This window comes from Planococcus citri, chromosome 1, assembly GCF_950023065.1.
Source record: "Planococcus citri chromosome 1, ihPlaCitr1.1, whole genome shotgun sequence".
In the NCBI taxonomy this organism is placed as follows: Eukaryota; Metazoa; Arthropoda; class Insecta; order Hemiptera; family Pseudococcidae; genus Planococcus; species Planococcus citri.
Window position 1 is genome coordinate 25,857,865 of NC_088677.1, and position 16,455 is coordinate 25,874,319.

Below are 16,455 nucleotides of genomic sequence, written 5' to 3' on the forward strand. Positions count from 1 at the left end.
CTTCAACTCGCTGTACGTGTGTACTTATTTTGAGACAGTTGCCGCATTAATCCTACTTACATAGGTGGCATTTATCGTGGTGTATTTAATTTGCGTTTCCTACCGTGTTTTTAGTGAGTGAGAATTAAATCGTCTCGAGGGGGGGGGGGCGGTGTTGGGTATATTTAATACTACTTCATAGTTTGGGATCATTTTGATGCGACTTTGAATGGAAGGCCGAGGTGATCTTTTGTATGTATAGGGATTTAACTGAAGATGTCTTGGTGTACCAATTGTTGATTTTATCTTTCTACAAATTCATTCCCATTCAGAGCCGGTTTGAGGGGATTTGGATGAGAATCCCCCTCCTCCTCAACAGTCCAGTTTTTCTAAAAAAAAATTCATGGTAAAAAGTGGTAATTTTCTAAGCATTTTTGCGCTTTCATATCACTTCATTTTTTCATATTTATTGAGAGGACGAGGTTTTTTCTTTTTCTCAAGCCCACATTATAACTACGAGTATAATCGCACACTTTTCGGTCGCTGAAGTCTCTCATTTTTAATAAAGAAATTGAGAAATCGCATGGTTATTTGATATTTGCCCCTCGGGAAACTTGATGGTTCCCCCTCCCCTCGCCCCAAAAATGAGATGACAAACTTTCTTTGTTTAGACCCAATTATCCTCCTCCTAGGAAAAATCTGAAATTTGAAGATTTTTCTCAAAATATTCGAGAATTTGGGTCCAAAAAGTAAGTAATTGCTTCAAAGATGAATAGACGATGAGAGGGTCATCATCCTGGTGCAGTGATTGTAAAGTGAATTTTTCCGCAACTTCATTTTGTTTGGGAGATTCAGCATTTGGAGACCTTTTTTTAAAAATATTCTAGAATTTACATTACCTTCATTAGAGATGAAAGAATAGTACTGAAAATGCAAATTAGGATTATTCAATCGAAATTACATATAGCAAAAAAGCATGATAAATTGATAATCTAGGCGATTGAACCTAGTGAGCACAAATCCAGAATTCATTTTTCCTAGACGGAATTTTTGATGTTAAAAAGGGTGTTGTAAAATTGATAAGAAATCGTACCAGACGACCTTGGGGAGAAAGAGAGGATGCAGACAACCTCAAGAGGCTGGGCAGACACACAGACGACCTTGGGAGGCTGGACGGGTAGGTCAATGACCCTAAAACGTCAGACAGATGAACTTAGAAAGCCAGACAGACGAACTTGGAAAGCCAGACAGACATGCAGTCAACATCAAGAAGCCAGACAGCCACACATACGACCTTGAGAAGTTAGACAGACGGGTCAATAATAACTATAAAAGGACAGTGGTAGGCAATGAGATGGCCTCTTAGAAGCCTGTTAGACGAGTCTATGACCTCAATGGGTCACGCAGTTGAGTTAGTGCCCTCAAGATGCCAGGCAGGAAGACAAACGACCTTGAGAACCCGGACAGGCAGGTCAATGACCTCAATAGGCTGGATAGGCTGTCAGATGAGACGACTTTGGAAAGCCAGACAGATGGGTCAATGACCTCAAGAGGACAAACAGGAAGACGGATGACCTTAAGAAGCTGGACAGATGGGTCAATGACCTTGAGAGTCTGAAAAGACTGTGAGACGAGACGACTTTGAGAAGCCAGACAGACGGGTCAATGACCTCAAGAAGCCAGACAGGAAGACGGATGACCTTAGGAAGCCGGACAGATGGGTCAATGACCTTGAGAGTCTAAAAAGACTGTGAGACGAGACGACTTTGAAAAGCCAGACAGACGGGTCAATGACCTTAAGAGGCCAGACAGGAAGACGCACGCCCTTAAGAAGCCGGACAGATGGGTCAATGACCTTGAGAGGCTGGAAAGGCTGTCAGACAGACGGGCCAATGACTTCAATAGACCAGACAGGAAGACATACGATCTTGAGAAGCCAGACAGACGAGTCAATGACCTTGAGAGGCCAAGTAAGCAGTCAGACGACCTGGGGAAGCCAGACAGATGGGTCAATGACCTTCAGACACCAGACAGGCGGACGGATGGCCTTGAAAAGGGGTCAACGACCTTAATAGACTAGACATGCAGACATACGACTTTGAAGAGCCATACCTACTTACCGGGTGATGACCCTCAGAGGCAAGACAGACTTCTCAAACACCTCAAGAGGTCATTCATGAATAAAGATGACCTTGATAAGCCAGACAGATGGGTCAATAAGCTGATAATGAATAATTCAATTGATACTTTTATTGAAAATCCTTCAGTTTTTGTTGATATACATAATGTAAAAGTGCTTTTCATGTTTTTGCTTGTGTTTGGAGTGGATTTCATGGATGTTTTATACAATTGTTGCAAAGTTTTGTGAATTTTTTCAAAAATTTCATCAATGTTTTCATCTCTTGTTATTGATGTAATTTGCAGAAAAGCGTCTTGTCGTTTCATGCAAACATGCATGAAAGAAAAAGAAAAATCAAAAGTTGTCATTTTTTGAACATCTTACTTTCTTCTTCCTCAGATAACCTTGAAGAGCTTAAATTTTACCACACTTTTTTGAGATTACTTCTATGTGAGGAAAGTTTTAAATATCGAATGTATGTTTTTTAAAATTTTAATCTGATAATGAAATGTCTTAGGTATGCAGACACTGTGCATGATTTTTCCAATTTTTTCAAAAGTCTGACAAAATATCAAAAAGTTATTTTCGAAATTTTAACATAATTTTAGTCAGGTACTTTGTTGAATTTTCCTTCAAATTTTCTAGTCAGACTTACGATCAAAAAGTCTGCTTCAATGTTACTCAAAAATTGGTCATTTTTTTTAAAGTTTTCAAAAATTAAACGCAATGTTGTAAGGAGGAGTTATGCCTTGACTGCCTTGGGTGATGCAGGTAACCCTCTTCACCTGAGGTAGTCTCTACTGTACCCATTCACCAGAGGGGAAGGAAAACTAGTTCCAAAAGAGGGGAAACGTGGTAACTTCTGACGATCGATGGTGCGACCATGGATCGTCTTCACTGTAAAATCACTTGGATGTAGTATCTCGAGCCCGCTACATCTCTGTCACTCGGTAAACATTGTACTTATGGCTGGCGAGCCACTCTTCGATTAATTAGTAGTGCCCACTCAAAGATGGTTAAATTGATTCTATATTAACTCGTGATCCCGTTATGCTGTTGCGTTCGCAAGGTACCACAGGGCATTTATCCTGGATTCTGGACATGGGTAAGTGTACTTTCTAACGTGTCCCCTAAACAGGCCTTAGTATTAGGAGAGCCTAAAGGTGTAGGGTGAAGTGTACAGTGTTTTGAGGTACTTGTGCCTCCTTTGCTCATCCTTTATGAGTACAACGTCGAGTATATCCTCGGGTATATCGACTAATTCATAAGGGATGTTAAGTTTAATTACTTATTGACAGTCTTCGACTCATAATCTGCTCATCACCGTGTGATGTATAACTAGACCTAAGACCCCTAGCCTGCAAACCTTACTAAGTACCCAGTCTTTATATACCAAGTTTGGCTTACATTGCAGGGATATTTGTGTAAATATATTAGGTATTTAAACAAATCGTCTCATATCTGTTTTTATTCACGTAAAAATGGACACATTATGTGATAATGTCATTAGATGATTCGTGTTACTAAGTGTACTCTGAGCTAGCTGGTTAAAGAGAAATGTTCACTCTCTAGGGAATATTTCTATCCTCCCCCCAAGGTATATACTTCGATAATAACCACCACACTTAATAATTACCAATTACCTTTTAACAATGTCAAAAATTTATCAAAATTTTTTCCAAGTTTTTGAAATTAGTGTGAGACGAACTGTAAAATCGAATAAATATACTCGTACCTACTCTAAATATTGGAAATTGCACAATTTTTTCCAAATTTCTAAAGTCAAACAAAATACAATTATGCTTAAAGTTAGATAAACTCTGAATAATGGAAACTGATCAAAAAAATTTCCAATTTTTCAAAGACAGACTCAGGTATATTATAAAAAGTATACAGCACAGGTTATTATAATGTCCTATCGAACTGCATCGCGTCAAAGTAGAGAAAAAATTTGTCCTGCTCGTATTTTTAAACAAATACGAGCACAAATATTCGGTAATTAGGTCGCACAAGAAACGAGATAATAATTGAGAAGGGTACGTAGGAAAACACTCGTAAAACATTTCATAACCTATCAAACACCATGGTCGTATGGTATTTCACTAAAGACTACTACTTATACCCATGTGTACGTCTACGTACAGAACTCGTAAAGCATGCACAAAACACGATGGAAAATCTCGCACAATATTTTAGAAAATAACTCGTTCATTTCGAAGCAGCTGTCGCTAATTGACAAACGATTCGCATTTCGTAGCGTAAAATCATAACTAACGAAAATATAATTAACGCTGAATTTTGGTACACTTAGCTGCCTAATCTTTATAATAAATTTCGTATCGAAATGCCTAAGTAGGAAAGGAAGTTTACATACGAAAGTAAGTACCTATCAAATGCTGCTGTCACTCTTCCAGCAGGCTCAACTTGGAATCTCAAGTTGTGAGTCGTGAGTCATTTAATGTTGAGTTTGCAATGAAAGAGTCGAAAGCCAAGATGCAAGGAACGAGGAATTTCCTCGAAAGAGTTCCATTTCTGATCGTCGAACTTTAAAATTGTATAATTTCGACCTAAGTAACGTACCATACGCGCTCTTACTGATAAAAAACTTGGCTATAAAATATGCAACTGTTGCATCTTTTAGTTAAGTTCAGCACGCAACTTTCATCGCATCTATACAGCTACGTATATCTATATAGGTAAAATTACCTATTTATGCAATGATTTCTGCATGACCGAATTAGCTGACTTTAAAGTAGGTTCCTATGTAGTAAATTAGTTATTCTTATATTGTTTATTTAATAAGTACGCTGAATATTGAACATCTGTTTAATTTATTATATGTTCCTTTTGGTATCTAGACGACTGGTATTATGAATATTATTGTATTAGAGAATTACGATAAAAATCACTATTTCAGGCTATTCGCCTTTGCCACTTAGCACACACATGCACGTCATCAGATCTGGCACACAATAAATCCTTTCTACGTACATTTTTGAATTACGAGGTCGACGTAATAAGGAGGAGATAATCTTCCTAACACGCCACTAACCACACGATTTGACTTCCCTTTTTCAACCCTGGCCAATCGACTGACAAATTCTTAAAAAATGCTTTTAAACCTTTATTTCTCGCATAGCAAAAGTGAGGTGTGGAGGAACGCGAGGGCAAAATATTGAACGAACTACGCGGAAATTTAAATAATAAAAAAATTACGCACTAGGGAGGTGCGATATAAGACAACTAAACCCTGTGATGGTCGTTTATTCGAATTTACTGTAGGTATCTCCGTACTACGTATTATAACCCAACTTACGCTGCTCAAATATAAGATCGCTGCAATAAAACAAGCCGTTTAAACTACGCCATTTTTTTGTACTTGTAAGTTGTATAGTGTAATATTTCACCTTAAAAAACGCAGTAAAAAACTTATTGTTTGAATTTTAACGTCATCGCGAGTAGGTAATTAAAAAATATAAAGTATTAATCACAGCGTATGCCGCTGCTGTGACGATACCTACCTCTTCGTCTGTCTACCTATGAGGTAATTTTCATACTCCAAAGTTGAGAGAGTTTTACGAAGATAATTTTTTAAGTGCTTTTATCCGGTACGCCGAATACAATACGACCTTATGAAAAATTCACCTCAAGTCATTTTCTATGAAAAATGCTGCATAAGAGAGTAAGGTACTATAAGAAAAAATATACGAAAACACGAAAAAGAAATATGTACTCAACAAAGCCATACCTCTATTCGTAAATACTTTTACTCGAATATAAACTTTCGTTGAGTTTTATTGAGCAATGCTCGAAAAATTTTAATCGACGAAGAGTATAGTTTTACAAAATTCCATGAATTTATACCTACGATATTGGTTCAAAAAAATGACTGCAGCTTTTTATTAATTTAAATTAAGAACATGAAAAACGTTTCGTCCAGAATGACTTTTCGTGCTGTTGATAGTGTTAGTAGGTATCTTCAGTATATGATTCCAAATAAAACTGAATATATTTGAATCATCAATTAATTATAATGAAATTCTCATTTCTAATAACGTTATTCGTAACTAAATCTTCTTTATTAAACCGTAATAAACATTCATTTCAAATTCCAAACCACAATTTCTTCCTTCAGCTCAAAAATGTATTCGCGAAACGATAATAAACTAATACACAATGTTACCTACCCACTCGACGAAGAATTTGAATCCTTTTCCATATCTGTGTAGGTACCTATAGGTAATCGAAAAATGTACAACTTGCAATACACAAGTCGACGAGGATTTACACCACGAATACATTAAAACTTTAAAACCTCGCTGTTCTCTTGATTCTCTGCGATCTAATGGAAAATTACCATAAATCTGATGCAGAAATACGAACGAGCACAATAAGGAAACGCGTATAACATCAATATGTGTTCTAGCAACATTCGATGGAATTTTTTATCGCAAATATCTCGAGGATGGAAAACTTTCTGTGTATTTGAACCAAAAAAAATTCATATAAACGCGCACCTGATTATGTTAGTACTTGGAAAAAAGGATGAAGTGTTAAATGTTGCTTGGTTTATGAATAAAAACGTGACTCAGCATACGTAATCATGTTGCTGGAATTTTATTTTTATTGTACGCGTGTTTGTCGACCTTGGACGAGTATAAAAAAGATACCATTGTTATAGAATTTAATTTAAAAATTTTTTCGTCGGGGTTTCTTTAACTTTTGAAATTTTTAGTCGTATTTTTTCAAGTTTTCATACTTATTCGATTTCATTTTTTTTGTTCGTATGAGAAGGTAGGTATAAATTATCTCGAGTGTTTTCTTTCTGTCTCTCAAATTGAATGAGACATTAATCTCGTTTAATTTGTTGAATTGGGCGTGAAATGGGGTTCATTTCTTTTTACACGAGTGGACAGTATCAAAGCTAGTATTTTTCAAAGTATTCAGCAGAGCAGGTGATTATAAATACCAATTGTAATATCTTACCTTAGATATTCGACTTTAAGTAGGCTTAAGCACATGAAAAATTGCCATCATTTTTAGCCATGTTCAGATATGTATTTAGAACTGATCAAACAGATAATTTTTGACCACCAAAAAATGAAAACTGATCTACATTTAAGTTCTTTAAAACATTTTTAGAATGTTTCACTTCGTAATTTAAGAAAAATGATTCGATAGTTCAGAAAAAAAAACAATCGAACATCCTCGAATTATTTTTGAGAGGAAACCTGTGATTTTTTTTACATTCATTATTTTCAATTGACAAGCTGTTCTAAAAATAGGCTAAAATTTGACCAAAAAAAAAGGCCAAAAGGGAGTCAAAATGACTCCAGAATTGTAAACGACGATGATTTACAGCAAATCTGAACTTAGCCTTTAATTAAAAATTTTTGATTACTTTTGAAACTTTCGACACGAAATGCGATGAAAATAAATTATACTTAGAATAAAAGTAGTGATATACTTACTAACGAGTAACAGCTTTATGATGTATTTTCTCGTGTTTGATATTTAAAGGCAAACCGAAACCTTATACCCGACCTCGGTGTAAAGATTAATATTATAACGATGACGAAATTTCACCGCATAACAGATTCGCATTAGTAATCTTTCCAGTCAGTTTTGTAACTTACGTAATTTTCCATAATTCACCGATGTGGACGAAATCGAGTTTTAAATCGTTAATAACAAGATTAAAAATACCTACCTGCCTGTACCCGTCCTTCAAAATTTATATAAGCTTTTTAAAGAAATTCTAACTATAGGTACGTCCTATTCTACAAGGTGAGAATCATCCCACTTTCTATACGCCTACATTTCATTTCATTGCAATTTTCAAACTTTTTCTTTCATTTTTCAAAGGTCTATCTTGAAAGAAATGTTACTTTACGATTTTTTTTTTTTGGAACTTTGATTAATTCAGCTGAAGCACAATTCATTGTTCATGGCCAACTTCTGGATGATAATTAATTTTTCAAGACTTTCTGATGGAAACAAAACTGATACCTAGGTGAAACATATTGAAAACTTTTTTTAATGTCGTCAAGTCAAGTTACTATGAACATGAACGTCTTATTTTCAACTTGAGCGAAAGTTTTTTCTCTTTTAATCATGCAACAGAAAGTTATGAAATTTTGATGAATTAGACAGAAGGAACAATTACATCTTTATTGAAGTATTTTCGCGATGATTCATACTTGTGATATCTTTTTTCAAAAATAAACTGCGATGTCTGTAGATAATATTAAATTTTTGAGGAGGATTTTCGTTTTCTTTTTTTTCCTAATCAAGTAATTAGGATGAAAAGAAATTATTTATTACAGAGTAGGTATTTTCCACATTGATTAGCGAGAGCTGGAATACTTACCTACTTATATGAGTATTGTCTGTCTGATAGATAATACATATATGTATCTCATAATCCGAGAATAATCTACCCAACTGCAACTGAGAGGTCATTGCCTCGTCTAACGTATAGAGAATTATGGCAAATCCAAGATGGTAACACTATTCATTCTGGCAGTTGAGAATAATATAGGTACTTACTTTAGCAAACATGTTTTATGCTTATTTATGTGTTGGAGGTGGCTGCTCAGAGTTCCTTGGACAGCTAAAAGAACGAACGCCTCAATACTTGGAGAAATTGGTGTGACCAACCGCCTATTGGCGGTGGTACTTAGTCGGATACTCAAGTACTTCCAACCGCTGAAGAGAGCGGATGCCATGGAGGCGATTTTTGTGTGAGGCAGAGTAGAAGGAGCCAGAGTCAGAGGATGATTGTCGACCCGATGGACTGACTCTTATTTGCAAAACGACTGGCTGCAGCTTTGCCGAATGCGTGAGAAGCTCACTGGACAGGGAGCAGTAGCGCATGCTTACCTGCAGGATAACATAATTTTGGAATAGTCACGATACCCACACACGGGGTGGTAAGATTTATTGATGATGAAAGTTATTACATTTGGCGACGAGGATAATGTTTTACTAAAAATTTTTGTTTCACAAACAACACACCAGCCAGACACCAGACAATGGCTCCCAAATATAAAAACAAACAGCCAAAGCCACCAACATTTGAAGAGACATCCTTTGCCGGCTTTATGCCACCTTTCCAGCCAAATACATATACTACACAACAACAAATATCAAACTTCTGCTTTGCTGATTTTTCTTGTCAATCAGAAGAATGGTGATAATGTCTACAAACAAAGGTTTGAGCTTAAAATCAATTTGTAAGGCTTAGATGACAAACTTGATGCAAAGCAAAAATTTATTACCAAAAAGCGTTGATTGGGACTGTTACTGCATAGTGAGTGATCATTTTGATCCAAGACCAGTAACACATCCAACTTATGACAAAATTGTGCTATTATTGAACTCACATTATCAACCAACAACAAACTATCTATCAGAGCGTGTAAAATTTGATCAGACAAACCATAAAAATGGCCAAATGATCTCACAATTTGTTGAAGATCTAAGTTTAAAGGCAGTACCTTGTAAATTTAGATTACAGAAACTGGACCTGCAGAATAAGACAACCAACTGCAGGCTGAGGGGAATGGAAACAGTAAAGAAAAATTGAGTATCGCCAGAGCTGCAGAACACCAACAACTCACTCGTTCCAGCCCCAGGGAAGCGCAAGAGCTTCAGAGTGAGTAGGCAAATACCAGCGCCTAGAAACTGGCAAATTCAGCTAAGGGAGTAAACCCCAACACAAAAGCATGGTGGAAGGCAACGGGAAACCAACACCATTAAAATTCCCTAGAATTATATGTGACGCGGCACAACAAAATCGACCTTCCGACTGACAAAATTATTTTTCACTTTTTGACGGATTTTTGGTCCTCGGACATTCAAAAATCATTTAAAACCACCCAGAAGTCCCTATGATTTGCATAGCTCCATATACATGGTAATCCAGTCAGAAGTGTGCTCATTTTTTTGATTTTTTTGATTTTTTTTCAATTGTTTCATTATTTTAACTTTTAAATCGACCTGGAGGCGAAACAAAGCGTTCTACGAGAAAAATACATTGAGCAAAGTTGTAGAGAATTAAATTTCCAAAAACCTATAAGAGGTTTATTTTTCTCCAAAATGCATAGTTTTTCCGTTTTCTCAAAAAACAAAAACCTCATGATGATTACCATAAAATTTCTGTTTTTTGAGAAAAACGGAAAAATATGCATTTTGGAGAAAAATAAACCTCTTACAGGTTTTTGGAAATTTAATTCTCTACAACTTTGCTCAATGTATTTTTCTCGTAGAACGCTTTGTTTCGCCTCCAGATTGATTTCAAAATTGAAAATAATGAAAAAATAAAAAAAAAATTGAAAAAATGAGCACAATCATGACTGAGCCCCCTGTATCAATGTAAATAACCATTTTACCCAGTGATATTCACACAAAACAGGCAAGAAACGTTATCCAAGACTATGTTTAGCTCAGTTTAGCCGGAGAACGTGATTAGAATGCAAGCACTTCCGCTAAACAAGCAGAACTGGACTGAAAACTTTAACCCCCCATAACTCAAAAACTTATTTTCAGTTCAAAGGTCGATTTTGTCGTGCCGCGTCACATATGGACATCAATTTAGCAACGGCCCTAAGTCTCCGTCAGGCTGATCCTCATCCACCAAGGCAGCTGGATAGGGTGCTAAGAATACGCTGAGTTAAAATAAGGTGGAACAACATCAACATCGCAACCTGGAATGTAAGAACTCTGTATAAAATTGGACAACTTGCTAGTGTAATTAAAGAAGCCAGAAGATTGAAAATCGACGTTTTAGGAATAAGTGAGACCCAATGGACTGGAAATGGTAGAAACTAGGTAGATAAAGACTATGAAATGATCTACACTGGGAAAGACACACACGAACAAGGTGTGGGTATATTAATACATACCAGAATCAGCGATAAAATCAGTGCCATAATTCTAAAATCAGAGAGGATACTACTCGTGAGATTGGAGGTCAAGCCAAAACCGATAGTGATAATTCAAGTGTATGTGCCAACAGCAGAAAGCAGTACAACTATGGTAGAGATCACAAAGAAATTAAATCACGGATTGGAATGGCAAAGACCGCTTTCAACAACCTAGCCAATGTGCTGGGAAATCGAATGATGAGTATAGATCTGAGGAAGAGAATTATGCAATGCTATGTATGGACCGTTCTGAAGTATTCCTGCCAACAGCATCAGTAAAAGCGATATCAGTGGTAGACAAGACAACAGTGATGACCAGTGTTGAAAACCGTTTGGAACCACAACCGTTTGGAACCACCACAACCGCTTTTTTAGGTCAATTGAAACGGGACCCAGAACCATCAGAACCGTTTCAAAATTTGGAAAAGAGAAGTACCTACCGAAAGAACAACCATATAAAATGATTTTAAAACAATTTAGAACCATTTAGAGCAGAGCCTATTGAGTTTTTTAAGGAAAGAACAACCAGAACAAGAACCAGAACAAGTTTCAAATAAGAAGAACCATCAGAACCCTTTTCAGGAATCGGTTCTTTTTGGTCCTCTCATCATTGAAACTTCGTTTTTTTTACCAAAGTGAAATAAGAATTCATGTTTTTCATGCAAAATAAGCGAGGTAAAGGGGAATTTTCACAAATTTTCAATTTTTTGCATCTGGAACCATTTGGAACCATTTTTTAATTGGTGGAACAACCAGTACCACCAGCAAAATATCAAAAGAGGAGTAAAAGGAACCACCAGAACCGTTTGAGTTTGAGAAGAACTGAGAACCATTTTGGAAGAACAATGTGAAAGGTATCTTTTGGAACCAAAACAAAACCGTTTCAAAGCCACAACTAGGAACCTTTTGAGAACCGAAACCAGAACCACTTATTTTCAAAGGTTCTGAAAACCACAACCATCACAACCAATTCGAATCCAAACGGTTCTCAACACTGGTGATGACATGCAGTATACTGCACTTCATCAAGTCAATACAGCTGTCAGTTGTATTCGACCAGTTGTAGTTTGTGAAGACGTGAAGTTTGGTAACATTTCCACGTGTGGGTAAAGTTAATACAACCCATATCTATCTGACTTTTCAAAGTTGTCTGGCTGCCTGTCTTGTCTGTCTAGCCTAGGGTGGTCCTTATTTTCGAATTTTCGAATTTTTTTGATTCCTCCCCCCAAAGTTGTTCCCTTGTATGAGAAAATAAATCCCTGAAAATTTTAGCCGGATCGGATAATATTAACCCGTGCCGCAGAGCATCTGAAATTTTAGAACTGGTAGACCGCGTAGCCGTTGATTTTCCCACGAGAGCTGCGCGGCGTTGTTCGTGTTTTCCCCTAACACGCATATTCCATAGTTTTATGTTCGGCTGGATGCAGTGAAAAAATTTTTTTTTGATAAGAAGGTCTCCTTTGGCCCTCGAATAAAGATCCTACAGTATAATCGGCATCAGAAAATATTTTGAGGTGATTGAGATACAATGTCTGAAAAATGTTCAAAATCAACATATTAAGAAAATTTCAACAATTTTCAATTTTGAAAATGTAATGCCAAAAAAAGGATACCAAACGATGTCAAAAGAAACTCCAAACCAGTGTTACCAATTTTGGATTGGCCGCCTGTTACAGCGATTACATCATTGCTTATGCAGGAATATTTGTTCATTATAAAAAATTTTGAGGGACATAGCCTTTTGGCATGATTTTGACAAATGTCACCCCTGCGAGCTATCAGGGAGCAATCTAAAATTGGTAACACTAGTTTAGAGTTTCTTTTAACATCGTTCGGTATCATTTTTTGGTATTACATTTTCAAAATCAAAAAATTGTTAGAATTTTTCTATGTTGATTTTGAACATTTTTCAGAAATTGTATCTCAATATTCTCAATCACCTCAAAATATTTTCTGATGCGAATTATACTCTAGGATCTTTATTTGAGGGCCTAAGGAGACCTTCTTGTCAAAAAAAAAAATTTCACTACATCCAGCCGAACATAAAACTATGGAATATGCGTGTTGGGGGAAAACATGAACAACGCCACGCAGCTCTCGTGGGAAAACACAACGGCTACGCGCTCTACCAGTTCTGAAACTTCAGAGGCTCTGCGGCACGGGTTAATATTATCCGATCCGGCTAAAATTTTCAGGGGTTTATTTTCTCATACAAGGGAACAACTTTGGGGGGAGGAATCAAAAAAATCCTGAAAAAAATTTTTGACCATATAAATAAGGACCACCCTAGTCTAGCCTCTTAAGTCTTATATATAAGGCCATTGATCCGACCATCTAACCTTACAAAGTCATTAACCTACCTGTCCAGCTTCTCATGGTCATCTATTTGCCTGTCTGGACTCTCGAGCTTGTCAATGACTCATCTATCTGACTTCTCAAGGTCGTCTGTCTACCTATTTGTTTGGTCTCTCAAGTCATTGATCCATCAATATGGCTTTCCAAGGTCGTCTGTCTTCCTGCCTGATCTCTTAAGGACATTGACCCGCCCTTTTCATGTTTTCAAAAGTCCAACATAATATCAAGAAATGAATGTTATTTTTTCTCAAGTTCTTAAATGTCAGATTAAACATTGTAAAGTCAAATAAATGCTATAAACATTGTACTCAATATTCATCAATTTTTCTCAAGAAATGTGAGAGAAGAGGTATGGACATAATATCAAAATGCCAGAAAAAGGTTATTTTCGTAAGGTTAGTACTTTTTTGCACAACAAAAAAGGGTGTCAGCACAACAAGCATTTCTACATCAAAGAAGTTTATAAGGTAGGATGCACTTTGAAGTTTGAAAAATTAAAAAAAGGAGCACGTATCTACGTCATTTCACACCCAAAGAAAAATTCAAAAAACGGTGTTTCAAAATCTGAAAAATGAATTAGCAAAAATTAGCAAACAATAATAATATATATTTGAAGGAACGTTGTAGATATTTGGAGTAAGTTGAGTATCAAAAGAAGCAACAGATAGTACCTAAAGCTATTCTCTAGTATCCAGTCTCAACAACAATCACCTTGGGGCTTTTAAACCACCATGAAATTCAATTAAGGTGGCATAAAAAGAGCGAGGCGAATATTTAGGGTACCTAACTTTAAGTAGCCTTTAGAATTTAACCATTGGCGGAGCATCGTGAAAATTGGATACTTGAAACGAGATCTTCATACACCAACGTTACATTTTGGACTTGAATAAACCTTTGTACAGGACGAAGACGATATAAAATAAAATAAAACATTAAGGGTATCTTATACCTACCCAATTGCACATGAATGAGGTGATTCAAAGACATTCGCTCTCTCTGATAAAATACATAGTAGGTACTAGGTACCTACCTATTGCCATTGGCTATTACTCTTACGAAAATTGAAGTTGATTAAAACTGAAAAACGTACAGGAATGACTAAAAGAAATTATCTATCATCTATGGGGTTGAAAGAAATAGCGAGTATTGCCAAACTTTCTCCTTTCAGCATGTTTTAAAAATTCTATAAGAGATTTTTTTGAAACGAAAAAACAAACCAAAATGTTTATTTCTTTTTTTGTGAGGAAGGGAAAGGAACGGAAGATGTTTGGGAGCTTATATTTATGAACAAAATTAATTGTTTATGAAAATTTCAAGAACATTTCACTACCTACAAAGTTCAAGTCAAGTATATTTTGCTCATTCTCATTTCCTCTTTTCTTCCTTGAAAACGTATTTTTTTTCCTTCTCATATCTTCTAAACAACCTACACCACCTTCCTTTCCTCTTCTTTCCTTCGTACAGGTTCGCATCTTCTCTCCCCTCCCAACCACTCCATCATCATTAACACTCGAAGCTTTTCATACGCACGTATCGGTTACCTATATAATTTTCCAACCCTTTCTTTCCACGTCAAACTTAACGTACCCTTGATTCTTTAATCGTACCTTTCTAATTGGACTTTAACAACTAAACACGCTAAACTTCCGGTCAACTTTTAACTCTTCGAATCTTTTTTTATTTATTTTTCTTTTTTTTCTGCACCAAAAGAACCCAACACGCGGAAATTTATTTCCGCTTGATCGTAAAATAAGGAAAACCGTTGTATAAAGTACAAAAACCGATATCAATGGCTCGAATTGTTGGTAAAATTCGCGCAGATAAAACACGTGTGATAAAAATTTCACGCAATGGCCACGTAGGTATTCGTATGTATGATGAAATTTTCCACTATTAAATTTTCATCCGCGGAACGAAATCAATTTGTAGCTCGCGTGAAAAGCTTCTATTACGATGGTAAAACCACGCTGCCATTTAACACACTGTTCCTTCGACTCTCCAGAAATGGTAAGTGATAGCTGCAGTTTCGCTATCTATCTAAATACTTGATCAAGAAACCAGCTACGCAAAATGCTCACTCGATAGAAATAGGTAAAAGAAAAAAATTCAAATTACGTGCACGCGACTTTATTACAAAACGAGGTTGAAGACGTAGCTAGAGTCAAAGGTGGCAGTATCATTGCCTACCTATCTACTTTTTAATTCCATTTAATTTCGCAAACGTAGGTACAGGGTGTTCTCTGGGTGTTATTACTCGACGTACAAAATTGAAAAACGAAACAATGTTCGGGTAAGGTACGTACACTTAACACTTTGCAAAATTCATTTACGTGACGTACCTACTCGTATTTTCGACTTTTGCCAGCCAAGTTTTGAGTTTGTTATTGTCTTTGTCGCAGCCGGCGGCGGTGTAGGTAAGGGTGGTACGTACGTACTGCGTACCTATGTATATTTTTTTGCGCTGAAAAATTTATTTAGGTACGTAAAACAAACGGTACCGTATCGATTAAATGTTAACTCATTAAATACTCTCTCTCTTTTTCTAACACACCCTCTGCTTTTCTCTGTGTACGTGTACCTATTTTAGTAGTACGTAGGTATATTTTTAAAACAGAAATGAGAAAGTATATTATACGTGAAAATATATTCCTGCGAGTATTTTATGATGGAAATTTCATCACACGATAAGAAAGAAAACATGCCTCGTACCTGTGGCATTATTTATATGTACCTATTACCGACACAACGTAGTAGGTAAATGAAAGCCATCATTTTGTACTACGAGTATAGTTGAAAGCTACGTTACGGCCATTTCAGCAGTCAAGTTTAAAATACATCAAAGTGACAAGAGCAGAAATCTGCGAAAATTAGCGTCGAACCGAAGCTAATTTACGTTAAGTAAAATGAAAAGGAAAACACAACTTTACGCGTGTTTTACTCGTATATATCGTTGATGTTTTCATTAAAATTTCGTCTGTGTTCCTTTCCTTTTACACTGTACTTGTATAGTATTAAGCTTTATCATAACTTTATCTATATCCTTACAGTTGGTATTATTGCCTATTTAGATCGTTT

General features: G+C 36.2%; 1 protein-coding gene across 1 annotated transcript in view; it reads left to right on the forward strand.

The window, feature by feature from the left end:
- Positions 1–16,455, forward strand: part of LOC135850071 (uncharacterized) — a 91,683-nt gene that overhangs the window by 65,058 nt on the left and 10,170 nt on the right. The window lies entirely within an intron of this gene.